This window comes from Canis lupus, chromosome 4 (genome assembly GCF_011100685.1).
Source record: "Canis lupus familiaris isolate Mischka breed German Shepherd chromosome 4, alternate assembly UU_Cfam_GSD_1.0, whole genome shotgun sequence".
Classification (NCBI taxonomy): domain Eukaryota; kingdom Metazoa; phylum Chordata; class Mammalia; order Carnivora; family Canidae; genus Canis; species Canis lupus.
In genome coordinates, this window is record NC_049225.1 from 17,270,474 (window position 1) to 17,298,107 (window position 27,634).

Consider the following 27,634-nt stretch of genomic DNA (forward strand, 5'->3'; position numbering starts at 1 on the left):
ATAAGTTGCCTTTTAGTTCTGTTATTTCCTTTGCAGAAGCTTTTTATTTTTATGAAGTACCAAGAGTTTATTTTTGCCTTTTTATGTCTATGGTCAGGAACACGACAAGGATGTCCACTCTCACCACTGTTATTTAACATGGTACTGGAAGTTGTAGCCATAGCAATCACACAACAAGGCATACAAATTAGCAAGGAAGAAGTTAAGCCTTCCTTATTTGCAGATGACATTATTCTCTGTATTAAAAATCCAAGACTTCACTAAAAAAATGGCTAGAATTGATACACAAAATCAGTGAAGTCACAGGATAAAAAATCAATGTACAGAAGTCTGATGCATTCCATTACATCAATAATGAAGCAGCAGAAAAAGAAATCAGGGAATTGATCCCATTTACAACAACACCAAAAACCTTAAGATACCTAGGAATAAACCTAACTAAAGAGGTTAAAGACCTATACAATGAAAAGTATAAAATATTGATAAAAAAATTGAAGATGACACAAAGAGTTGGAAAGACATTCCATGCTCATGGATTGGAGGAGCAAATACTGTTTAAATGTCTGTACGGCCGAAAGCCATCTACACATCTAATATAATCCCTATCAAAATACCAACATTTTTCGCCAAGCTAGCACAAATATTCCTAAAATTTGTTTGGAACCACAAAACACCCTGAATGTCCAAAGCAACCTTGAAAAAGCAAAGTGAAGCTAGAGTCAAAATTCTAGACTTCAAATAGCATTACAAAGCTGTAGTGATCAAAACAGTATGGTACTGGCACAAAGATGGACACATTGATCAATGGAAGAATGTCCATTGTTTTGAAATATTCACTAAATATTCACAAAGATTGATAACATATTGGTTATCAATTTTTTTAAAAAATGTTGTATTTATTTATTTGAGAGAGAGAGAGCATGGGGAGAAGGAGAGGCAGTGGGAAAAGCAGACATCTGCTGAGCAGGGAGCCCAATGCAGGCTCAATCCCAGGACCCTGGGATCATGACCTCAAGCAAAGGCAGACACTTAACCAACTGAGCTACACAGGTACCTCTTCACTATCAAAAAATTTTAATAAATTCCCCAAATGAGGAAACCATGTATACGTTTCTAATTTACTTAAAGAATAAAAATAAAAATAAGTGAAATAACTAATCACTTTGAGATTATTTATCTAATGCTAATTCATGAAGAATCAAAACCTTCTTAATATGGCCTATATAGTACTATTAAGAAACTATCAATTTATTTATTTTATTTTTTAAAGATTTTATTTATTTATTCATGAGAGACACAGAAAGAGAGAGGCAGAGACAGAGGCAGAGGGAGAAGCAGGCTCCATGCTGGGAGCCTGACATGGGACTTGATCTCGGGTCTCCAGGATCACACCCTGGGCTGAAGGGAGCACTAAACCACTGAGTCACTCGGGCTGCCCAGAAACTATCAATTTAAATTAGTTATTATAAAAGAGGTAGAAAACAATCTCCTAACACAGGTAAATGTGCAGCATATAAGTTTTTAAAAGTGTGAGAAAGGAAATAATGAAGCAGAAACAACTGAACTTTAAGATAAGCAATTATATCTGATGATATGTATTTTAATAAATTCATATAATATATAATACTTTGGAATGCAAACTTCATTTGAAACATAGGCTATATTTACATTCTATATTTATTTATATTATATATTATTTATGTTTATATATTAAAACATACATTATGAATACATTGTATTCATAATTCTATTTTTATTCATTACATTATACAAATATAAATATATTATATATTTATATATAAATATGATTAAAGAAAAGTATATATATTAAAGGTTTTAAGTTGATGATTGGTATAATTATATATTAAAACTTGAAAAACCAACAAAGTTGTTGGTTTTTTTTTTGGTAAAATATCAGTATATAAAATACTAGAAGGTAAAAAAAAAGATGGAAAAGTAAGTCAAATATCTACTATAAAAATGATGGCAAGTCCAGGAAGTTTTATGAGCAAATATCTTAAATAACTCAATAAATATTTATTGAGCACCAATTATGTTCTGAAGGATACATTGGTTGCTAGATATGTAAAGAAGAGAAGGAGATAAATATTGCCTGGTCAGATGGAGTTTATTAATTAATAGTCTATTAGAGGATTGAAGTATTTGAAAGAATAATCACAATAACCAGTGTATAATTTCTAAAAGTGTTTTTTTTATATGCATACGGTTTTTTGGTAAATATTTGTTTAAAGTCTACAATAATCATCTTACGGATCAGGGAGAAAGATGAATTTTCTTGATTAATAATCAAATGGTAATGTGGCAACATACTTAATTCCAGTTTAATAAAAAAAATAAAATAACTAAGCTTTGTATTTAATAACTGTGTTTAAACCAGGATCAAATATGAAGTGAGATACATTTTGGTACATCATATTAACTTCCATGTTTCAAATCTATTTTCAACAATCCATACTTTGAGTTTAAGGACAGTTCTTTCTTGCTTTAAATGGTATATTGATAGTAAAATTTTCAGAAAACTTGGTTTTAATATAGAAATTATACTTCACCTTTCATTTACGGGTTGTTTTATTTTTTGTTTTGCTATGTATCTAGATATATGAGGAACTGATCAAGTCAAAGTGTTAAGAGGAATTTGTTTTAAATTAGGTTTTAGAAGTTCCCACCAAAGCATAGACAAATATTCCAGGAAAGGAAAGGCAGTGTGAAATAAGAACAAATGAAAACTGTCTGTGTGACTTTGTATTTGAGTGAGCTTAAGAAAAATGGAGGCATATTGACAGAAGACAAATTACTTCATAATTGCATCTAGAAATAGCTTCTTTTAATGTAGTAAACAAATGTCATTCTGGCTAGACACATCAGAAAATAGTCTCAAATAGAATGAATAAAATAAAAAGGAAAGAGTTGACATGCTTCAGAGAGCTAGGAGATGATTGAGCATTTCTCTGAAATTATTTTTAAAAAGAAATGAAAATAAGGCAACTGGAATTTCACATCTTAGGAGGAATGTCTTGGTGCTGCTCAAGATGGAACAGCCCATTCTGTCTTTCAACAAATCCTTTCCAGATATTATCTCAGAGTTATGATTTACAAAATAACATTACAAATGATTTATACTGCAACTGAAGCTGGTTGTACATTTTTAACTAGAGCATCATTTTATTTTACTCAAATGGAAGTAATTTCAATTTCCCATTATTATCTTGGGCTATGATGCATGCCGTAATTAGTGCCTATGGCCCATTCACATGTTTCAGAAGAGAAAGATATTTAGAACTATCACTTGTGACTCATCCTTGGGTAGAGATAGGAGATGGGCTATAAAAGCCATTAAGCCAGAAACATTTTTTAAAAAATGCTTTCCGGCAAAAGAAACAAAAGCAAAAATGAACTATTGGGACTTCATCAAGATAAGAAGCTTTTGCACAGCAAAGGATACAGTCAACAAAACTCAAAGACAACCTACAGAATGGGAGAAGATATTTGCAAATGACATATCAGATAAAGGGCTAGTTTCCAAGATCTATAAAGAACTTCTTAAACTCAACACCAAAGAAACAAACAATCCAATCATGAAATGGGCAAAAGACATGAACAGAAATCTCACAGAGGAAGACATAGACATGGCCAACATGCATATGAGAAAATGCTCTGCATCACTTGCCATCAGGGAAATACAAATCAAAACTACAATGAGATACCACCTCACACCAGTGAGAAGGGGGAAAATTAACAAGGCAGGAAACAACAAATGTTGGAGAGGATGCGGAGAAAAGGGAACCCTCTTACACTGTTGGTGGGAATGTGAACTGGTGCAGCCACTCTGGAAAACTGTGTGGAGGTTCCTCAAACAGTTAAAAATATACCTGCCCTACGACCCAGCAATTGCACTGTTGGGGATTTACCCCAAAGATACAAATGCAATGAAACGCCGGGACACCTGCACCCCGATGTTTCTAGCAGCAATGGCCACTATAGCCAAACTGTGGAAGGAGCCTCGGTGTCCAACGAAAGATGAATGGATAAAGAAGATGTGGTTTATGTATACAATGGAATATTACTCAGCTATTAGAAATGACAAATACCCACCATTTGCTTCAACGTGGATGGAACTGGAGGGTATTATGCTGAGTGAAGTAAGTCAGTTGGAGAAGGACAAACATTATATGTTCTCATTCATTTGGGGAATATAAATAATAGTGAAAGGGAAAATAAGGGAAGGGAGAAGAAATGTGTGGGAAATATCAGAAAGGGAGACAGAACGTAAAGACTGCTAACTCTGGGAAACGAACTAGGGGTGGTAGAAGGGGAGGAGGGCGGGGGGTGGGAGTGAATGGGTGACGGGCACTGGGTGTTATTCTGTATGTTAGTAAATTGAACACCAATAAAAAAAATAAATAAAAAAAAAAAAAAAAAAATAAAAATAAAAAATGCTTTCCTTGGGGCACCTGGGTGGTTCAGTCAGTTAAATGACCTACTCCTGATTTTGGCTTAGGTCATGATCTCAGGGTACTGTTATCAGAGCCCTGGGTTGGGCCTCATACCAAGGGCATGGAGCCAGCTTAAGATTCTTTCTCTCCCTCTCCTTTTGCCCCTCCTCTCCTGCTCATGTGCACACACATCCTCTCTGTCTCTCCCTCAAATAAATATGTAAAAAACTTTTCTAATAAGATCACCTAGATGACTGAAGTAAACTAATGTCTTCCTCTGTAGTCTTTTTCAAATTAATCTTCATGGATAATTGTTCATTACAACCTTGATGGTGCTCAAGATTCTCTAAAACACTAATTGTATATGGGCTAAAATCTGGATAGTTTTGTTTTGTGAACTTTCTACGTTGTGCACCAAAGTATAAAAAATTGGACTGGCAGTAAAGAGACCGAAAGCAAACCAAACAAGACAAAAACAAAAACAGAGAAACCTCAAATTGTAAATCCATGGAGGTAAGAATATTTTAAGAACATGGCTAGCATTCAATCCTTGATGGTGAGACAGAAATGGAAATAGGGGCAAGAACAAAGTTAGATACCAAGTACTTCAGTAGTAGTCTGCAGATACCAGACTTAAGATGATAAAAAAATTTAAAAACCCCAAACTTGCTGCATCAGCATACAGTCAAAGCCAAAGGGAGAAAATAAAAAAATAAAGGGGGGACACAAAAAGAGAGTATGATTGATCTGAGTTAATATCAACATGAGTGGCAGTTCCTGCCGGAAGTATATTAGGGATGAGTCTATGATTATCTGGGCTCCTCATCTGTCTTCAAGGTGCTGCCATCTAATTCCCACATCCCAGAGACATCATTAAAGAATGTTCTTAATCTATCCTTATTTTTTAGATATGATTGATGCATATCATTATATTAGTTCAGGTATACAACATAATGATTCAATATTTATATATATTATGAGATGCCCACCACAGTAAGCCTAGTTAGCATCCATCATCGGACATAGTTACAGCATTCTCTTTTCTTGTGATGAGAATTTTTAAGATTTACTCTTTTAACAACTTTCAAATATGCAATGGTATTATTAACTGTAGTCACTATGCTCAACATTAGATCCTCATGACTTATTTGTTTTATGACTGGAAGTTTGTACCTTTGACTCTCTTCACATCTGTCCCTCATTTGATTATCAGGTCTAACCATCTACTACTTCCTGTGTGAAATTCTGTATTGCCAAGCCCATCTGCTCTGTACATGGAATATACCTTGTAATTCTCTATTTTCTCCTTTTATTTATTTACACTAAATCTCACTTGGATTTTTCTCTTTCCTTATGTCTTCTTAGTTTATCACATGGGTCCTTTGACTGTCAGCCCAAATCCTAGCTCATTTGTGATTCTTTCCTGAAACTGTAGATCGCACAGTTTCCTCCATCTCTAAAACCGAAGAACTCATCATCTATACTATTCACTGGACAGAAAACTGTGCATGTTTTATATTGCTTGCATTTTTATTGTTATTTAACTTATTTTAGAATATCTTTTTTGTCTCATTTGACTGTTGGCATTTAGAGGGCAGAAACCATGATTCTGCTGAATAGCACACAAGACATTAGCAAAGGCTAAATCAAAAATCATAACTGGGCAGTCAGTATGTACTGGAATCTATTCTAGGTGCTACTGAGAAAAAGAAAGAGTAAAGGAAAAGTGCTCTAGTAGAAGATTGCTGTGAGAAAAAGTCCAGTGGTTAGTCAGGGTGAAATTCATTTGTTCACAGGATCTACATACACCATTTGCTGTGAAAAACATGCTGGTGGTTACTGAGGAGAGTGATGAGCTGATTTGCTTTCAGGATGTTATTCCATTAATCAAGACTCAGGACTAACTTTTTATTATTTGTCAGAAAGCCTAAAGTCTGACATCTGATATTCAGGTCCTTCCATAGATTGACTTCAAATTATCACTTAACCACCATAATTCACAATGGCCTCTTTTATTTCAGGTAGGATATTCACTGTCTCCAGATTTGTTGTATATTTTTAATACTTTCTGCTTTTCGGGATCCCTGGGTGGCGCAGCGGTTTGGCGCCTGCCTTTGGCCCAGGGCGCGATCCTGGAGACCCGGGATCGAATCCCACATCGGGCTCCCGGTGCCTGGAGCCTGCTTCTCCCTCTGCCTATGTCTCTGCCTCTCTCTCTCTCTCTCTGTGACTATCATAAAATAAAAAAATAAAAAATAAAAAGAACCCTAGTACTTAAAAAAAAAAAAATACTTTCTGCTTTTCTAAAATGCCCTTTTCAGAAAGTTGCTTATTTAGATACTATTTGTTTTCAATCCTAAAATATCCTCAAATAAATGTTAAATTAATCAATGTATACTGATTTTTATCATTTTATTCAATAACTAATCATTCACTGCTATTTATTGATTACCTATTATGTGCAGGTAATTGCATTGAGTATTATGGAACATATGGAAGTAAATAGACTCTGCTAATCAAAATATTTATTCCCCAGAATAAAAGTATGGATTAGTCATAAATAGCTACAAAGAAACATAGATCATTGTAAATATATAGAAGTAGTATAAAAATGCTACTTTGAGAGTTCTGAGGAGGCAGACATTTTTGCAAACTTGAAGGTATAGCAAAGACTTGACAGGAATTACAGTATTTTATATGATCCTTAAAAATTAGCCTTGGGTGTAACTTTTTAAAATGAATATTAAAAATGTGTTTACACATGCATTTAATTTACTCTGGGCCATAAATATTGGTGATTTTTAAAACATTTTTTAATATTTATTCTTCTAAAAGGGGTATTTCTAACTTATTTCTGAGAGGATAGTGTTGGTCATAAAGTAATAGATGAATAGATATTGGCTTATTGGTTTATCAGATTTAGGAAAAAAATATTGAAAAGAAAAATGTATAATTGTAATGAACCATACCACATAGTCTTTGAAATTAGTACTTTCTTCAGTTGAATGGACTACTGAGATAATTATGTTGTCTTTTCATCCATGCTAAACATCACCAGTTTAATAATTTGATAAAGAGTAATGTCATTTGGGGAGTGCTGGATTTAAAAATGGTGACATTGCCAAAGAGAAAACAATAGATATTTTGTACAAACTTATAATTTTGTTTCTTCCTGTCATAGAATAAAAGGAAAATAATAGGAAATATCCCAGTGGTTATTTAATGGAGCATATACTATTTACTCTTATTTTATTTGTGACTGGTTTTTGTTTGTTTTTCTGGGGTTGGTGCTAGCAGGAAAAGAGAAACTACAGCTTAATGCATCTGTGAAAGTCAGTGTAAATGGAAATCGTGAGTTCTCAACTATTACAATGCAAGTGGATCTACTTGGGATTGAAATAACAACATAAAGTTTCAATCCCTTGGGAAAAATTACACCAGGCAGACTGATTGAGTGGAAACTATCCAATAAACTGTTCATGGACTTTATAATCAGTGAACCATATAAAAGAGACTCAATTCTCTGAATTGCATGTCAAGAACTAAATTTGCATGATGTAGCCACTTGAAGTAAACATAACTAAGTATGCCGGTACATGAAACCCCTGGGGAGAAATGGGGTATCACTAAGCAACTGCCTGACCTCCCAGACAGAGTATTTTATGGGACTGAATGAATATTACTGATTAGTGGGGGAAAAATTGAATGTCGCTTACATAGTTATTGTCTTTCTTTAACCAAAATATAATAGTTCCACTATGGCTAGCGTTTATAATTTGTACAATACAAATTCCTACAAAACAGAAATAACAGTGGCCTGGTAATGGCAGGCTAAGTGAATCAGATCAACTCTGCCTTAGTGGACAACTAGAAAAGCCAGATAAGATATACTCCTATATCAATTTAAAAGTAATGGGGTACTAATAAATTCATAAAGAATTACCCGGTGTGGTAGATTACTCGTGCTATGTATACCATTTACAAGGTGAGTCTTTGGTTCTTCCCATCAGAAGGTAGAGTTTCTTTCCCAACCCTTATCTGGGCTGGTCTTAAGACTTGCTTTGGTCAAAATAATTTGGTGGAAGTGGCAGATTGCCAGTTCTGAATCTAAATTTCAGAAGAGATTTCAATCTGTCTTGGAACTATCCATCTTGGAACTCTGCCAGCATGGACTAGAGCAAGGCCAGGCTATCCTGCCCTAGGATAAGATAATACATGGAATGAAGCTAAGCCTTCCCAGGCAAGGACATTCTAAACTGATCAGCCCTCTGTCACCCATTCATAAACACAGGGGCTTGCTTAGCCAAGAATAGCCACATCTGGCCCAGATAAGAATCATTCAAATAATCCATGTATTGTGAGAAATAATGCATAAGAATTGTTTTAACCACTAAATGACTTGAAATGCCACTGTATTTACCTTACACACCAGGCCAGAAACCAACTTTCATAATGTTCAGAGAGGTGAGCCCAATATTGGGGACAATTTTCCTTTTTTTTTTTTTTGGTTTACTAATTCCTGTTTGAAAAGCTTAAAACAATAATAACAATGACACTAAACTGTTGTCTTGGAAATCCACAGGAAAAAAATATCTCCAAAGAAGGGGAGGGTAGGGGTTTTGTCATGTTCAGACAAAACTAAATATATATATCAGCAGATGGCAGAAAAGGAAATACTAAGAGATGCTACCACAGCAGAAGAAAAACTCCTGGTTGAATGTTGGAAATGTGAGAGGAATAATCAGGAGGGCATAAAGGGAACTTTATTTTTCTAAGGTCCTTGCATGTTTTTGTAGAAGGTATAAAAAAATTGATTGATATTTAGACCTTGATAAATGAAGGATCATTTTGAATTCTCTAGGAGAATCACTAATGATAGTAACCAATGAAAGAATAGGTAAAAAATGAGAGAAACAAGAACAGATAGAGTCATTAAAAAGATAAAGCAATAAAAGTGTTTATCTCAAATATATTGAGTCATTAAAAAAATAAAGCAATTCAAAAAGTATTTGATTTATCTCAAATATATTGATCTAAGACCAAATGTAAATGGATGAATCCATTGATAAGTCAAAGATTATCCCCTTCTAAAAAAAACCAAAACTTTGCTTGTTATAAGAAACAGATCTAAAATAAAAGATACAAAAAGTTTAAAAATAATTACATACATAACAAAAATATCAATATATAGAAAGTTGATGTGACTGTATTTATACTACTAAATCAGACTTTCAGGCAAAAAGCATTTATAAAGTTAAAAAGGGGTATTTTATAATGTAAACTTTTAATCTACCTGGAAAACATATTAATTTTACATTCATGAGCACCAAATAGAATAGCTTCAACACATATACAGCAATTACAGATCTGTGTGTGTGTATGCATGTATTATACCACCATACCCCAAAACTGCATAATACACACTCTTAAGCAAACAAGGAATATATCCAACAATTGACCATAACGGATAAAAACAAAAAGAAATAGAACAGATAAATGGTCTCTGATATCGTTTCAATACACTTCCCCTTTCCCACAGAACTCAACACTCCAGCTCCCAACTTCAGGTACCTATTACATGCTTAAGTTCTCAATTTTTAATAATAGAACAAGGCAAGCTACAGGTTTATATTTAAAAAAATAAATTACTTTTATTCATAGATGCATGGTATTGTAGAAAATTTGGAGAATAGAGAAAAATATTACAAGCTCATGAAAGTGATCAATAATCCCTCACTCATCCTGATCTTGGTGTAAGGGAAGGAGCCTGGATGTTGAAGGCAGAGCTGAGTCCAAAAGCTATCATCTTCAATAGCTGTATGACTTTAAAAAAAGCTACTTAACTTCCCTGAGCCTCAATTTCCTCAGGGAATTAGAGTAATTGTACTAGTTAAGACTATGTTGGTTATAAATAAATAATTTCAATTTCACAGGAGCACATTCAGAAATTAATTATAGGTATATGAATAGGTTGTCTCATAAATTCAGATATGGAAATATAGTGAGATCTCAAAAAGAAAAAAGTGGGGTTGAAGGGAATCTGAAAATACAGGAAGAAGCATCAACAATCTTGCATCTTTAGTTTTCTTATCATGTCTACCCTCATTTTTCTTTCCCTAGTTCTTAGGTCAGATGACAACCATAAAGTTACCTTGGTTGATTCAAGTTAGGGCCAATATTCAAAGTCCAATTCACTGTAAAGAAGGCAATGGGGTGACATTTTACAAAATATCTGCTCAATTGCAGCTATTCTGGGAATAGTGAGGCTAATGAAGGATGTCTGTATAAGCAGAACATCTATGACTTTGCAGTGCTACTATTAAAATTAAATGTATTTAAATCTTTTAGTGATCATTGATAGTTATTATATTGATTATCAGAAACAGTTGGATTCAACTATTGATTCTATTTTTGTAGCTTATTTTAAATCACTTTACTTCTATAAAAGTGCATATATATATTCATATCACTTCTTTCATACTTACACTCATATGTATGCAAAAATATTTAGATGAAATGATGCAATAAGTAAAAACATGGATTTAAACTATGCATTTTTCAGTAAACATTGTATTGTAAACCTCTTTATAGATATTTCAAACTCTTTATAAACAACCTTTTTATTGGCTGTGGTCTTATTCTTAATATACAAATCCTATGATTAATTGATTTACCTAAACAAACCTTCATCTATAAAGTGAATTGGAGACTTATCCTGAACAGATTGAAAAGGCAGGCAGCAATATTCTGAAATGGTAATGTATGCAATTTGTTCCATTTTCACGCAATGCTATCTCATTGATAATGTTTTTGATGTGAGATAAAATGCACAAAAGAGAATTAATGGATATGCATATGAGCATATCCTTCATAAACACAATATGTCAAATTTCAAATTCTGTTAACACTAATTGTTAGTAACATAATTTGGCAACTAATCAAGCCTAGTGACACTTGTGTATTTTGTGATATTTTTTGTATTATACTGTTATTTTTTGCAGGGGAGTGATTCTTAAGAGGCAAATAAGCAAATTTTTGAGAGTCTTTATTTACTTCCTGGTTCAGTATAGGGCTTTGGAGTGAAATTGGCTCTGGTAGATACAGCTAGCTTATATTCTTTGAGATTAGATGTTATTTCTTCAATGTTCATAAACATGACGAGAAAGTACAATCCCTAAGATTATTGTTTTCATTTCCTTATTCCAAAGACATTATGAATTTCCATTAATGGAACACGGGTTTGAGACTTGCAAAAATATTTGTTTTCTATTGTTGCTTTGATGTTTTGAATAATTGCATCATAAACTTCTTGATGGCAAGAAGTGCATATACTTGGCACAACTTTTATGGTAATTTTGAGACAGTAGTTATTACCCAAAGGCTATAAATAAGTTGATTTGCCGCTTTCAGATATTGAAAGGTATTAGCTCTTTTTCTGAAAAAAAAAATCTTTATTAAAACAGCAATAAGTTATATAATCATTATAATGTCAAACATGGGAGACAGTCTATTTTAGAAATGTAGATAATATTAAGCACGAATAAAATATATAGTGAATAAATATAAAATGAAAGATTATTTAAGTATTCTAACATACAAACATACAGTTTTTAAAATACTTTTAAAATAAATTGATTAATTAATTTAAGAGAGAGAGGGAGGGTACGAGAGGGTGGAAGAGCAGAGATAGAGGTACAAGCAGACTCAGAGCTGAGCAGGTTCGACTCAGGGCTGGATCCCATGACCCCAAGATCATGACCAGAGCCAAAATCAAGAGTTGGACACTCAACCAGCTGAGCCACCCAGGTGCCCCTAAACATACATTTTATTCATGTTTAAATAAGGGTAGTAAAATAGTACGAATACTTGTCACAGGCAGTACATGGAGACAAGTGATTGGTAATATATACCAGAGATTTTTAATATTATTGCCAAGGCATGTTGGATAGGTATGTGAGAGAAGGACAGAAATAAAATGCACTGAGATGTGCCTACTTTGCAGCCTGACTTATGTGGCAATATAGTCCTACTGACAGGAATATGTTTTGCATAAGCATGGCACATGTTGATAACAAGAAATAGAAGATGGTATTGGATCATCATAAGTGAGTTAGTTTTGGAAGATTTCAAAGAAAAAATGGCTCTTCCACTGGATTTTATAGTCCATGAAAGACAAGTTATTTAGGTGAAAAGAATTAATTAACGATGTTTCCTGTCAATTCATAGATGCAAGATGATTAAAAAGCTTGTAGACTTTTTCAAAAGAATTAGAGAACTCATGCAAGTTAATTAAGGTATATCTTGGAAAGTTTTTTGAGATTTAATTATAGAAAGCTTGGGATTTCAAACCAAGCAGTTGTTTAGGAATCAGACAAGATATATATATTTCTAAATTACAAATGATAGAATTATAATTCACAATAATAAAAATATATAAAATAAACTTTTTAACACATTAAAAGTCTATGATTAATTGCTAATGATATTAATGTTTTTATATCCTTATGAAGTTTTTCTTATGAAAATATGACAAACCATGTTTCTATACATCTATATTATCTATATTCTAAATAATTATAATCACAGCTATAACTTTGAAATTTTAGCAAATATTAAAATACATTGTGTATATCAGTTGATATTTCACCTATAATGTTTGACATTTCTAAAAGACAGCTTTTGCATTTTGAATGTAATGAGATATTATTATGCAGTATTTCATTATTCAAGAAAAATCAAATACGCAGCCACTTCAAATGAAAAGGGAAATAAAAGGAAGACTGCTAAAGATTTTGAAATAAGCTGAGATTGAAATTCACGTATTGAATTTACAAAATATTTTTAAAATATTGTCAGGTTATGAAGTAGAAAAGAAATGTAAATGTTATGAAGCAGATATGAATCAGTAATGTAATCTAGTAGTGAAATTTGGGTCTTTTAACTCTGGAAGCAAAATTAATTTCCTTGAAGGTAAGTATGGAATGTATCTCTGAGTTTCTAAATTTACAATGATGAGAGATTAGAAATATCGAATGTTGATATATAATAATTTGGAGTTAGGAAAGTCTTTCTTGAAATTGACTTAAATAACATCTTTTAGTATTTCATTTACTCTGTTAATGCTCATGCTGTTCCCTTATCTGAAATTTTCTTCTAATTTTTTCTATTATCAACTCCGATCTACACTTCAAGCACCCTGAAAAAACTGCAACTCCGAAGCCATTCCTAATGCTACAATAACACTTAATGGCCTCTTTAAAACTATTTCCTAACATTTCATGTTAGATTTTATTTCCTACTACCTAATACCTCTGTATTAATGATTATAGGCTTTTTATATTTTTTAGTACTCAATAAGTGTTGGATAAATTGAATTGGATTGATCAGCACATCCAGTAAGGCAGACTGATAATCTGGGATATAGACAACCTGGTAGCTTTCTGGGATTCTCCTAATATATGTTCAACCACAGCAAGGCTTTGACAGCATCCCCAAATGCAGAATCAAATTCTATCATTAATGTGTATATTATCAGATGATCTAAAACTGTTACTTAAGCTCTCTTGCATCACTTTCTACTTTACACTGATAAGCAAATGTAAGTGATCAGAAGAGAGAGTCTTGTACATGTTAGTATACGAATTCTAGAAGAAAAAATTGAGATACACTTTTTACTTATTTCTGGAGGTACATATATATGTATATATGTAATATATATACAAAGTATTTATTAAATATAAATAAACATATGGTAATATAAATATATAGTAATATGTGAAAAATAAAATAATAAATACATAAATTGTGTACCTATATAAATTAGGGCATCAACAGGTGATTCTAAGTTCATATGAGTCCAGTAAAGAGGTCCTAAAAAGGCACCTGAATCTAAAAACGTTATTTATCGAGTGACTAATGGGTTTACATGTTTTACCTGTTTTTTTGTTTTGTTTTGTTTTATGTTTTATCTGTTTTATTGCTGGTAAAAGATCAACAGAGGACATACCGGTATATGGGTGTGTACATATGAAAAACTGTATAATGCAACATTTATTAAAATATTTTAAAAATTTGGGATGTCTGGGGGGCTCAGCAGTTAAGCATCTGCCTTAGGCTAGGGCATGATCCTGGAGTCCTGGGATTGAGTCCCACATTGGGCTCCCTGCGTGGAGCCTGCTTCTCCGTCTGCCTATGTCTCTGCCTCTCTCTCTCTCTCTCTCTCTCTCTCTGTCTCTCATGAATAAATAAATTAAAAATTAAAAAAATATTAACAAAAATTCTTTTTCCTTTCCTTTTTGTGAGATGACTTAATTTTCTAAAGTCTAGTTTCATCTTTTTGTATGTACCGAGATATTTTTGTTTTCACCTTTTCCCTCTTAAATATGGGAAGCAAAATATTATTGATTACTAACCAATATAAGTTGTATAACTACTCATTTTAAAATATTTAACTTTTTTTCCCTTTAAATGGAATACAGCATTGGTTTGAAAGGCAGTAATTGACTGTGTTTGCTTTGCCAGCTGTTTTGGTGTAACATATGTTGGGTTCTTATTTCAGGTGCTTCCTTTTATAGACCATCCTGAGATGCCTGTTCTCTCCTTATCTATGAATTTCAGTGGTTGCACTTGTTAGATTGTCCCAGTGTGAGGCATGGATCAGTGGTCAAGTCAACTCAGCGTCCCCATCACTTCTTAACAGATTTTGTAACCATGGTGGCTGGAATTACTTTTCGATTCTGTGCCCAAAAGTTCTGGGGATTTGGAAGGGGAGAGAGGAGAGTGCAAAAACGTGATGCCTCTCTAAGTTAGTTTCCATAGTAACAGTAGAATTGTTCTTATTAGGTCATGACTTAGCTCAAACTGATTCTTGAGATTGTGTTTTTTCTTGAGAAATGTGAAGTAAGCTACATTAGATGGAATTGAGTGTATCTGATTATCTCATTCTTTTTTTCTTGGGAGTAGAGTTATTCATTTTTACTTCTCGTATTGGTTGATAAGATTTCTATTTAATTGGAGATTTATCTTGTGGATAACAAAGTAAAGTCTATCTGGCAAACAACATTCTATGCTCCATTGTCTTGTTTTGAAATAAATAATTTGGGCATATTATTAATAATCACCCAGAAACCTCGTATTAATTAAAAGGAAACACTTTTCCTTTTTAATGCTTTGGCCTAGAAGTGACACTTCTCCTTGTTACTTGTTCAACAAGACTAATCACATGGCTTTGCCTAACTTCAAATGGCAGATAAATGAAAGATAGTACATAGAATATTTGGTAATCATTATTATATGTATTTAAAATTGCTCAATTGATTTTGAGAAATGTAGACTTACTTGTCTTGCCAGACATTGAGACTTAGGAAGATATACTACTGAAATTGATTAGTTATGATAGAATGTAATAGATATGCCAAAAATATTATGAACATTAACTTACGGAAAAAAGACATTAAAGTCTAATATGGTAAAGATGATGTTGCAGGGCAGTGGGGAAAGAATTATAATTCAAAAAATGGTGTTGGATACATTGAATATTCATACCAAAATAAAGAAAAAAAAACAACTATGGTCTCTACCTCACACAACACAATGAAGTCAATTTTAGGTGTCTTCAAGACCTACATGTGTAGGTAACATAGGAAGTCTTTTAAAAGAAAACAAGAAAATCTCAAGAATTTGGAATGTTCCAAAGTTTCTCAAAAAGGGCAACATTTCCAAACATTTAAGAAGAAATGAATTATACCACATTAAAATTAACTTCATTTTTTAAAGACTATCTAAATTAAGATAGTGAAAGGCAAAACTCAGTGTAGGAAAAAATATTTTGTAATAAACATATCTACAAGTGATTCACATCCTTTATATATTTATGGATTTCTACAACAGAGGAAAGGAAGACAACCCAATAAAGAAACAGAAAAAAAGACTTATTTGAATAGGCACTTTGTGAAGGAAGATAACCAAATGGCCAATAAACATAGTAAAAGATGCTCAACTTAGTAAGGAAATTGAAATCAAAATCACATGAGACACTACTACCTACACAGCAAAATGGCTAAAATGAAGAAGATATGCCAGATCTTAGCTCAGAAACAGATGTGGATTAATTGCGACACTAATGTAAACTGGTAAACTCATTTTTAAAAAACTCTTTACCACTATCATTTCAAAGTAGCCATATTCAGATCCGCTGAACTAGGATTCTGGTCCTTGATATAAACTCTGCAGAAATAAATTTATATATTTACCAAAATACATTTTCAGTACTGCTCAAAGCAGTGCTACTCATAAAAGCTCCAAGTTAGGGATACCTGGGTGGCTCAGCTGGTTAAGTATTCAGTTGGTGAAGCATTTGACTTTGACTCAGGCCATGACCTCAGGGTCCTGGGATCAAGCACCACATTGGGCTCTGCACTCAGCAGGGTATCTGCTTCTCCCTCTTCCTTTGTCTCTCCCCGTTTGTGCTTGCTCACTCTGTCTCAAATAAATAAATACAATAAATAAAATGCTTTTTTTAAAAGCTCCAAACTAGAGACAAAATAAATATTGATTATATGTAGCATAGATCAGGGATCAGCCATTTTTTTTTCTTGTGGAAGGCCAGAGAGTAAATTATTTAGGACATATGCAAGACATAGGGTCTCTGTCACAACTTCTTAACCTCTTCTGTAGCGCAAAAGTAACCACAGAAAATACATAAGTGGGTGTGTGTCCGTGTTTCAGTAAAACTTTAGTGGCAAACAAAGTGGCAGGCCAGATTTGGCCTGTGGGGCACAGTTTCCCTACCGTGGCATATATAACTTCTGGTGTATTTAAACAATGGAATGTTGCAGACCATTGTTACAGACCAATGTTACAGATCAATGATAATGACACACTGCAGCATTAAATCAACATGGATGAAACTTACATATTTTTGAGTAATAGAAGCTCCCCCCTCCCCACCACACACATATATATATATAAATTGTAGAATTCTACTTGTAAATTACCATCTGTGGTAAACATCTCAGAAGAGTGTTTACCTTTGTTTGGGTGTGAGGGCAGGCAGAGGTATTGTAGTGATTAAAGAAAAGTCTAAACATTTCCAGAGAAAGACAATATGTTCTGTTTGTTTCTGGTTAAATGTGCATATTGACTTTGTGAAATTCATCCAGCTGTGTATTTGTGATCAGTGCATGCTGCTGTATCTACATTATACTTCAATAAATACTATTTTATCAATGCCATAGGAAAAAGATGGTTTTAGGAAAAATGATCACATCTTTTTCTTTTTAAAGATTTTATTTATTCATTCATGGGAGACACAGAAAGAGGCAAAGGCAGAGAGAGAAGCACATTCGCCATGGGGAGCCTGATGTGGGACTCCATCCCAGGATTCCAGGATCATCACCTGAGCCAAAAGGCACAAACAAGCTAAACCACTGAGCCCCCAGGTGCCCTGACGATCACATCTTCTTAATCTAGCACTAGTAGGCATTTGGGTTTCTCATATGCTAACTTAAATCTGATTTACCTTATTAGAGAAATGACAGGGAATTAAACTACATTTAAGTGGAGACCATAAAACTAATTTCTATAAAAAATTAAAGAATAATATTCAGTCACATGGGCATAAATAAAAACAGAAACATAATCTTTACTTTAAAATATATTTTAAAAAAATAAAAAAGTAAAATATATTTTAATACACAGCAAGATGGTAGTAAATTAATACATAAAGATCTGGTTTCTACTTTAAACTCATAACTAATTTGGGGATTCTTGATTTCTTAATATTAAAATAAGTATATCTTTTTATTGATTTTTTTCTAACTTTTAAAAAATCATACAAAATAAAGAGTTAAAATAATATCAACAACTTTATAAAGTTACATGAATTCTCTCTTTTTGGCATAAAGATATAATCTTAAAAATACATTATTACAAGAATATATGGCAAAAATATACACCAGAGCATTATTTAATTTTTTTTATTTTATAATGTATTAAAATATGATGTATCCTAAAATCCAAAAATAGTAAATTGGTTAAGTGAATGACACTATTCTATTTGAATAAATACAATAGGAACACTAAATTAAGGTTTGGACATTTAAAAATAAAATAAAAATACTTAGGAAAGTTAGATTTTAAAAAAGCAAATGTATTGAAAATTTGCTTAATAATTTATGATCATAAAAAGAACAGTAAGACAAACTTGCTAAGGAAATAGTTCGAAGTTATAAGAAAAAAAGATTATTTGTGACTGATGCAATCATTTATTTTTTCTTCTACTCTTTGGAATTTTTTCAATTTTCTGTAGTGTTATGCATTATCTTTATAACTTTAAAAGAAACTACTAAATATGTATTCCCCCATGTTCTTCACTTTATTCTTTTATCTTTATATAAAATTTAAATATTTTGATCAATATTTACTAAATTTTTTATCACAGTCCCATTATGCAGAGGAATTGAAACCAGTAAATATTTATTTAGTGTAACATAAAATGCACCCTCAGAGAATGCTTTAGTTAGTAGTTCAGGAAGTTAAAAGTTAAACGAAGGGCTTGAAGCAAATGTCAGAAAATTTATGTTTTATCAAGCATAGTGTAAAATATAGGTTTTATTTTCCTTTCATATAAATCTCAAATTGTAATTTAATTCATCATAAAATTATTTTAAGAAAATATTTTGAAAGATCAATTTTTCTGCAGGATTATGTAAACTTCCACGTGTATTACTAGTGATAGTTAACATTAGGTGGCACTGTTTTCCTTTTGCAAAGAAAAAAAAAAAAAACAACCTGCATTTTTGTTCTGTGCCAGCCCATTATGGAATCTTAAAGATTTACAAAGGACATTTAATTAAAATTCAGCAGATGCTTTAGAAATGTATTGTCCACCAAAAAATTTTACATACTAGGTGTTCTATTCCCAATAATATATGTTATAAAAGGAGGAATTTGAAACTGTATAACAGGTTATAAATCAAGCATCCAGTGAGTATACTTTAAATTATATTTCTGTATGTTCATTCTGGTTTGTCTTCACAGGTTTTATACATTTCACAAAATTTTACCTTGTAATCTGAAGTCCTAGTGGTGAGGAAGAAAACTGTCTTCTCAGTAGAGATATGAAATTTACATTAGAATGGCATTTTTATATTCTTATCTATGTTAGTAATTCTTGTGCTTGCTTCAGGATCGAAAATCAAAATTGTTTTGTCCACTTTCTTACTCTATGAAAGTACTTATCATGCCTTTTCACATTTAACTTAGAGATTATGTATATTATAAATGCAGTATAAATAACTAACATTTGATATGCCCAAATACTTTTCTAAGATCTTAAATGTGTGAGCAGCAAATGTCTGAGGAAACACACATACACATACACACACACACAATTCCGTCATTAACCAGCAAAGCACACACTGGAAAACAAAGCTAAGTTTTTGCTATTCTCTCAATGTTTATCATCTTTTACCAATACCATCTTAATCACTTTTTAAATGATGGTCTTGCTTCTTTTCAAATCAGCCCCTACCCTAAATGCCATCATGTTTTTTTTTAAAACACAAATCTTCAAAGGCTCTTCACCACTTAGAACATTTAATTACTTCTTTTGTCATTTGTCCCCAACTATCACTCATCAGATTTCAAAGTGTATTTGCATCATTTCCTGTGGCATTTATGGTTCATGAGTAACTTTCTGACTCTTCAGTTTGACCTTTTGCACATTCTGAGCATTCTCTACTTCAAATAATTTAATCCTCTTTTTCATTCTGGTAAACTCACTTTGTACATCAAAAACATCACCTAAATTTTCAACTATTACACATAAGTTAAGGTACTTCCCTTTCTATCCTATTGTATTTTTTTAGTGCACATACCACATTGTGCTGGAATTGTCATATATCTTCTCCCTATTAGATTCGAAGGGACTAGAAAGCAGGGACCATGTACCCAGGAGGTTCAACACATAAATGGGGAGTACGATATAATTGCAAAGAGATTTTGGCATCAGATACCTGCTTCTAAATCCCAGTTCAGCAGTTTTAATTGTGGGACTTCAGCCAAATAATTTAATTTTTTGGAGCACACATTTCTCATCTGTAAAATGGGGATCATAATGCAATCTAACTAATAGGATTAGAGTGCAAATGGGTTAATATTCAGGCCCGGAACATTCTAAAAGTTCACAAATACTAACGGTTACTACTATAATACATACCTAAATAATAATGATAGTATGAATAAATTAATATTGAGATCATGCTGCCCTGTATTCACAAACATTGTGAGAGACATTAGTATACCAGAAATTATAATACACTATGAAATGGCTACTCACATGATAGATTTTGACTTCCATCCAAAAATGTTGTTTGGCCAATGTTGAATTAATTGTCAATATTTACATTGGGAGAATTTCCATTAACATCAGGATTTTGTCTTCTTCTTTTTTTTTTTCTCTTTTAAGTAAACTTGGAAAATTTGGCAACTTTTAGCCCTATTCCCAACTGACAATAATAAGCTTGAACAGAATTATAGTAGTTCCCTTTACATTGAAAACATATTCCCCACCTGCCCACAATTTGGGTCTTTCCAGCACTTGGGCTAATCGTTTGTCATACTTAGCACTTAAATTTTTTTCTAAAGTGGCCACATCCTTTCACAGTCTGAACCACCCACATAAGGGTTCCAATTTATCCATATCTTGGTGAAAACCTGTTATTATCTGTCTTATTCTATTCAACATAGTGGTTGTGAAGTTGTATTTCATTGTGGTTTTGAAGTACATATGCCTAATGGCTAATGATAATGAAGCATCACTTCATGTGCTTATTAGCCATTTGTACACCTTGAGGAAATGTTTAGTCAGATATTTTGTTCATTTTTAATTGGGTTGTCTCTTTATTATGGAATTATAATGGAATTGTAATTTATGTATATTATGGAATTGTAATTTATGTATATTTTCCATATAAACCTTTTATAAGCTACATGATTTGCAAAAATATTCACCCACTCTATGAATTATCCTTTGACTTTCTTTCTTTTTTTTAAGGTTTTATTTATTTATTCATGTGAGACACCTGAGAGAAAGGCAAAGACTTAGGCAGAGGGAGGAGGAGGCTCCCCGTGGAGAGCCGAATGCAGGAATCCATCCGAGGACCCTGGGATCTTGACCTGAGCCAAAGGCATGTTCAATCACTGAGCAACTCCTTTGCCCCTCCCTATTCTTTGACTTTCTTGATGGTTTTATTAGAAGAAATAAAGTTTTCTTTTTGATAATATTCAGTTTAACTTTTTTTTTCTTTTCTCACTTACGCCTTTGGTATCATATATAAGAAACCATGACCTAATCCAAGATCCTGAAGATTTACACACACATATATGTTTTCTTCTACTGTTTTATAGTTAACCTCTTATATTTGAGTCTTTAGTAAATTTTGAGCTAAATTTTATGTGAGAGAGAGGTACAACTACCTTCATGCCTGTGGCTATCCATTTGTCCCAGAAACATTGTTGAAGAGATTATTCTTTCTCCATTTAACTGTCATGAAAACTTTGTTGAAAATCAACTGTCCCAAAATACTAGAGTTTATTCTGGATTCTCAATCATATTCCACTGATGTATATGTTTATCCTTATGCAAATTACACACTGATTACTGTAGCTTTGTAGTAAGTTTTGTAAAGGGAAATGTTTCCTTAAGACATGTTTAGAATTCATAACAGGATTAAAAGTAGGAATTGTATGTATGGATTTTAGCAACACATGAGTCATGATACTATACTATACTTTTAAACGAAGGATAATTTAGAGGCCTCAGCCTTAATTAGGGATATTATCAATACAAGGGGTCATGTTGATAGAGTTGCAATAAAATAAACAAATCTTGAAAGATTCTTGAAGATTATGTCTTTCAACCCACACATTCCCAAATTTTTAACAATGACTGGGATTATATTATTACACATCTTTCTTCCATGTTGGTAATTGTGTCACCACCTTAGTGTACAATGCAATATTATTCAGCCATGAGAAAGTTGTATTCCTACCATTTGCAGCCATGTGGATGAAACTGGAAGACTTGTGCTAAGTGAAAACAACCAGGTAGAAAAAGAGAAATACTGTATTATATCACTTGTATGTGAAATCTAAAAAACAAAAATTGAACTGAAAGAAATAGAGAGAAGAATATAGAATGGTGGTTACTAGTCTAGGAGATGGAGAAGATGGGAGATCCTGAACAAAAAATTTACAGACTTCATGTAATGATGAAAAAGTTAATCTAACATACAGTATGGTGACTATAAATACTATATTGTATGGTTAAAATTTGCTAAAAAATAAATCTGAAATGTTCTCACACCAAAAAGAGAGAGGTAACTGTATGAGGTGTGGATATATTAACCTAATGTGATAATTACTTCACAAAGTATGTGCATATCAAATTATTACATTATATACTTTAAAATATATATATATATAATTTTATTTGTCAATTATACTCAAATAATGCTGGAGTGAAAATATAAATCTATACATAAGACTTAATTAACATAAATGAGTTTTATAAGTAATCTTGTCACTGATAAAATGAGTTTTCAGAATATAAGGCTGTTAAGCCATTAATGAAACAGTTTCAGAAGAGATTAGATCCTAGAGCCTCACATCCTTTTTTTTTTCAATTTTTATTTATATTTCAGTTAGTTAACATACAGTGTAATATTAGTTCTAGGTATATAATTTAATGGGATTCAACACTTCAATACAAGACCCATGCTCATTACAAGTTCACTCCTTAATCTCCATCACCTATTTAACTCATCCCCCAACTCCCCTCTGCTAACCATCAGTTCTTCTCTATAGTTAAGAGACTGTTTCTTGGTTTGCCTCTCTCTCTTGTTTTTCCTGATGATTATTTATTTTGTTTCTTAAATTCTACACATGAGTGAAATCATATGGTATTTATCTTTCTCGGACTGATTTCTTTTGTTTAGCATAATACTCTCGAGCTTCATCAATGTGATGGAGCCAATGGCAAGACTTCATTCTTTCTTATGGCTGAGTAATATCCCATTGTGTGTGTGTGTGTGTGTGTGTGTGTGTGTGTGTATCCGTTCATTGGTTGATGAATATTTTGGCCATTTCTATAATTTGGCTGTTGTAGATACTGCTGCTATAAGAGTCGGAGTGCATGTACCCCTTTGAATTAGCATTTTTGTGTTCTTTGGGTAAATACCTAGTAGTGCAATTGCTGGATCATAGGGCAGTTCTTTTTTTTAACTTTTTGAGAAAATTCCATACTGTTTTACAGAGTGGCTGTACCGGTTTACATCCCCACCAATGGTTCATGAAGATTCCCCTTTCTCTCCACATCCTCACCAAGGCCTTTTGTTTCTTGTGTTTGTTAATTTTAACAATTCTGATAAGTGTGAAGTTATATCTCGTTATAGTTTAAATTTGCATTTCCCTGATGATGACTGATGTTGAGCGTTTTTTTATGTGTCTGTTGGTCTTTGGAAAAATGTTTATATCTTTTGTTCATTTTTAAACTGGATTATTTGTTTTTTGAGTGTTGAGTTTTATTAATTTTTTATGTAATTTGGATATCTACTTTTATCTGATATGTCCTTTGCAAATATTTTCTCCCATTCCATGATTTGCCTTTTAGTTTTGTTGATTGTATTCCTCACAGTGCTTTTGCTTTCGTGAAGTACCAATAGTTTATTTTTGCTTTTGTTTCCCTCACCTCAAGGGACATATCTAGTAAGAAGTTGCTAGGTTACCTCACTCGCATTTAGGTCTTTAATCCATTTTGTGTTTATTTTTGTGTATGGTGTAATAATATGGTCCAGTTTCATTATTTTCTTTGTTGTTATCCAGTTTTCCCAACACTAATTTTTTGGGACTGGCTTTTTCCCATTGGATATTCTTTCCGGCTTTGTCAAAGATTAATTAAGCATATAATTGTGGGTTCATTTCTGGGTTTTCTATTCTGCCTCATTTATCTATGTGTCTATTTTTGTGCCAGTGCCATACTGTTTGATCACTACAGTTTTGTAATATAACTTGAAATCTGGAATTGTGATGCCTCCAAGCATGCTTTTATTTTTCACGGTTAATTTGACTACTTGGGGTATTTTGTAATTTCATACAAATTTTAGTATTGTTTGTTCTAACTCTGTGAAAAATGCAGTTGGTATTTTGATAAGGATTGCATTAAGTGTGTAGATTGCTTTGGGTAATATCGACATTTTAACAATATTTTTTCTTCCAATCCATGGGTGTGGAATATCTTTCTATTTCTTTGTGTCTTTATCAGTGTTTTATAGTTTTCAGAGTACAGATCTTTCACTTCTTTGTTTAGGTTTATCCCTAGGTATCTTATGGGTTTTGGTGCACTTATAAATAGAATCACTTCCTTGGCTTCTCTTTCTCCTGCTTCATTAATAGTGTATAGAAATGTAACAGATTTCTGTACATTGATTGGTATCCTATGACTTTACTGAATTTATGTATCAGTTCTAACCATTTTTTTTTTTTTTTGGCAGAGTGTTTTGGGTTTCCAAGTTGTCTGCAAATAGTGAAGGTTTTACTTCTTCCTTCCTGATTTGGATGCCTTTTATTTCTTTTTGTTGCCTGATTTCTGTGACCAGGACCAGTAGTGTGTTAAATAACAATGGTGAGAGTGGACATCCCTGTCTTGTTCCCGACTACAGAGAAAAACTCTCAATATTTACAAGCAGCACTGTATGTCTCCTGTTCTGCAGGATCCAGGTCTACCACTTCATGGGGGTCTTTTTGCCTAACCCCCATGTACAGATGGCTGGTCTTGCAGTCAGAATATTGCTCTATATTTCTCGTGTGAGCCATTCATACAAGAAGCTATTGATGTCTCCTGATGACAGAGAGAACTACCCTTGTTCCCTGATACAAAACACCAGTTTTATGACAATAATCTGTATGATGCCTTTATTTCTATTTGGGAATAAATGCACTTTGTCAGAAAAAATATAAACTTACAGAAACTGTATGTTCTCATTTATTATTATTTCATTAGATTTTTATTTTCAATCATATATTATTTGTTCCTTAGGTCTAACATGAGTATAATAATCATATAGTTTGCTCTGCAGAGCTTATTGCTTATATTTTGGACAGATTCCACTGGTTCTCAGAGAACAGCTCATCACTGAAAAATATCCTATTCATTTATATTTTCATTTAGTACCTTATTCTGTAGATAATTATCATTTAATAACCACCACAAAACTAGCAGAAAAGAGAAGCTGTTCCAATATTTTCTAGCTATGTGAGGATAGTAATGAGGAAGGTAAAATCACTTCTACTTTTTTCATATATTACTTTTACAATGGTGTTATTAAGACCTGAACTTCCAACTTTTTTTTTGGAAAATTTAGATGTCCCACAGGTACCTTGAATACAACATCTCTGGTATTGACTTCATTTTCTTTTCTTAATATGTAGCTAATGTTCTTTTACCTATAATTGCTAATATCACCAGCATATAATTATTGAAGCCTGGAATCAAAAAAGAAATTCTAAAATTATCTATTCTCTCACTCTAAATTATCACATAGATCAAAGCCTTCATAATTTTTGCCTTGTAAATACTTAATAGATCTGTTCCTCTTTCTTTTTTTACTGATACAGATATTACTTTATATATATAAATTTATTTTTATGTATGAATATATTACATATAGTTGGTGTATTGATGATTATACATGTACATATTCCATATATTCATATAATTGCCTCATCAATATAATTATTAACAGTCACAATAATGCTAGGTATTCTATTTAATCTAGTGTCTCCTAATGTTTTCATCTTCTTTAGCCACAGTACAATTATTAAAACTAAGAAATTAACATTGGTACAATTCCACTAACCTACAGATTTCACTTAGATTTTACAAATTTTTCCATTAATGCCCTTTCCTTGAATTCAAACTAGATTTCACATTGCATTTAGTTGTCATGTTTTCTTAGTATCCTCCAGTCTCTGACAGTTCCTCAGTATCTATCTTTCATGACTGACACTTTTCAAGTGTATATGTCAGTTATTTTGTAGAATGTCCTTCTATCTGGATTTGCCTATTTTTTTTTCATGTAGATTGAGATTTTTGCATTTTTAGGAAGTACATCACACAAGTGATGTACCCTCAGTGTAATTATATTGAGGTATATGACATCAAGATGTGTAGTTACTAGTCATGTTAACCTCAATCAGGGTTTAGATTGTCTTTGAAAGTTTCTTCACTATATAGTTACTATTTTCTTTACTGTAATTAATATATATCTTGGGGGAGATAATTTGTGACCATGAGTCTATTCCATTTTTCCTTTACATCTTGACAACTAAAGTTTGCATTTTGAGTGGATCTTTCCTGCAACAGTTATTACTGTGGTTTTCTTAGGATACATTTTCATCACCTTCATTCATTCCACACTCAATAATTTAAATTCTTCAGCAGGGAAGAGTTGTCCCTTTTCCACCATGTATTTATTTTATTACTTATTTATGTCAGTATGGGTTCATGACTATTTTATTCTATGGGTCATAAACAAACACTATCATTATTTTGTTGTTTGTGACAAATTGTTTCAAAATTTCCATTGGAAGAGATTCAGACTGGCTATTGTGCACTTCCTTATTTTGGCATCACAATACTCTCCAGGATCATTGTGAACTGTTCCTCTCTGAACTCTAGAATTAATTGCTTCTCTAAAGAGTCATTGTTCATTTTATTTGAGAAAGTCATTTAGAAACCAATATCTGGAATGTCATTTTACTCCCTCTCAGGAGACAAGCTTTTGTGTAGTCTTGTCTTTTGTGTTATATTATCTATTCAAAATGTTGTTTTCCAATGTAACTCGGGTTGTGTCCACCTCCTCCGGTGTTATAATTACAAAATTATAAAATAGTTATTTGTTATATTTTTATTTTTCAATTTAGTTTTCTCCAATACCCTGCATGGTTATTTTTAAAATTTTACATCCAGTAAAATTCTATCCCATGGTCTACAAATCTGTAAATTTTGCCATACACAGAGTCATAAATCCATCAAACAATCATGATACAAAGCAATCCCATTATCTCAACAATTTTCTTGTCTCTCTTTTTTTGTGGTCATCATTTTCTCCCATGCCCAA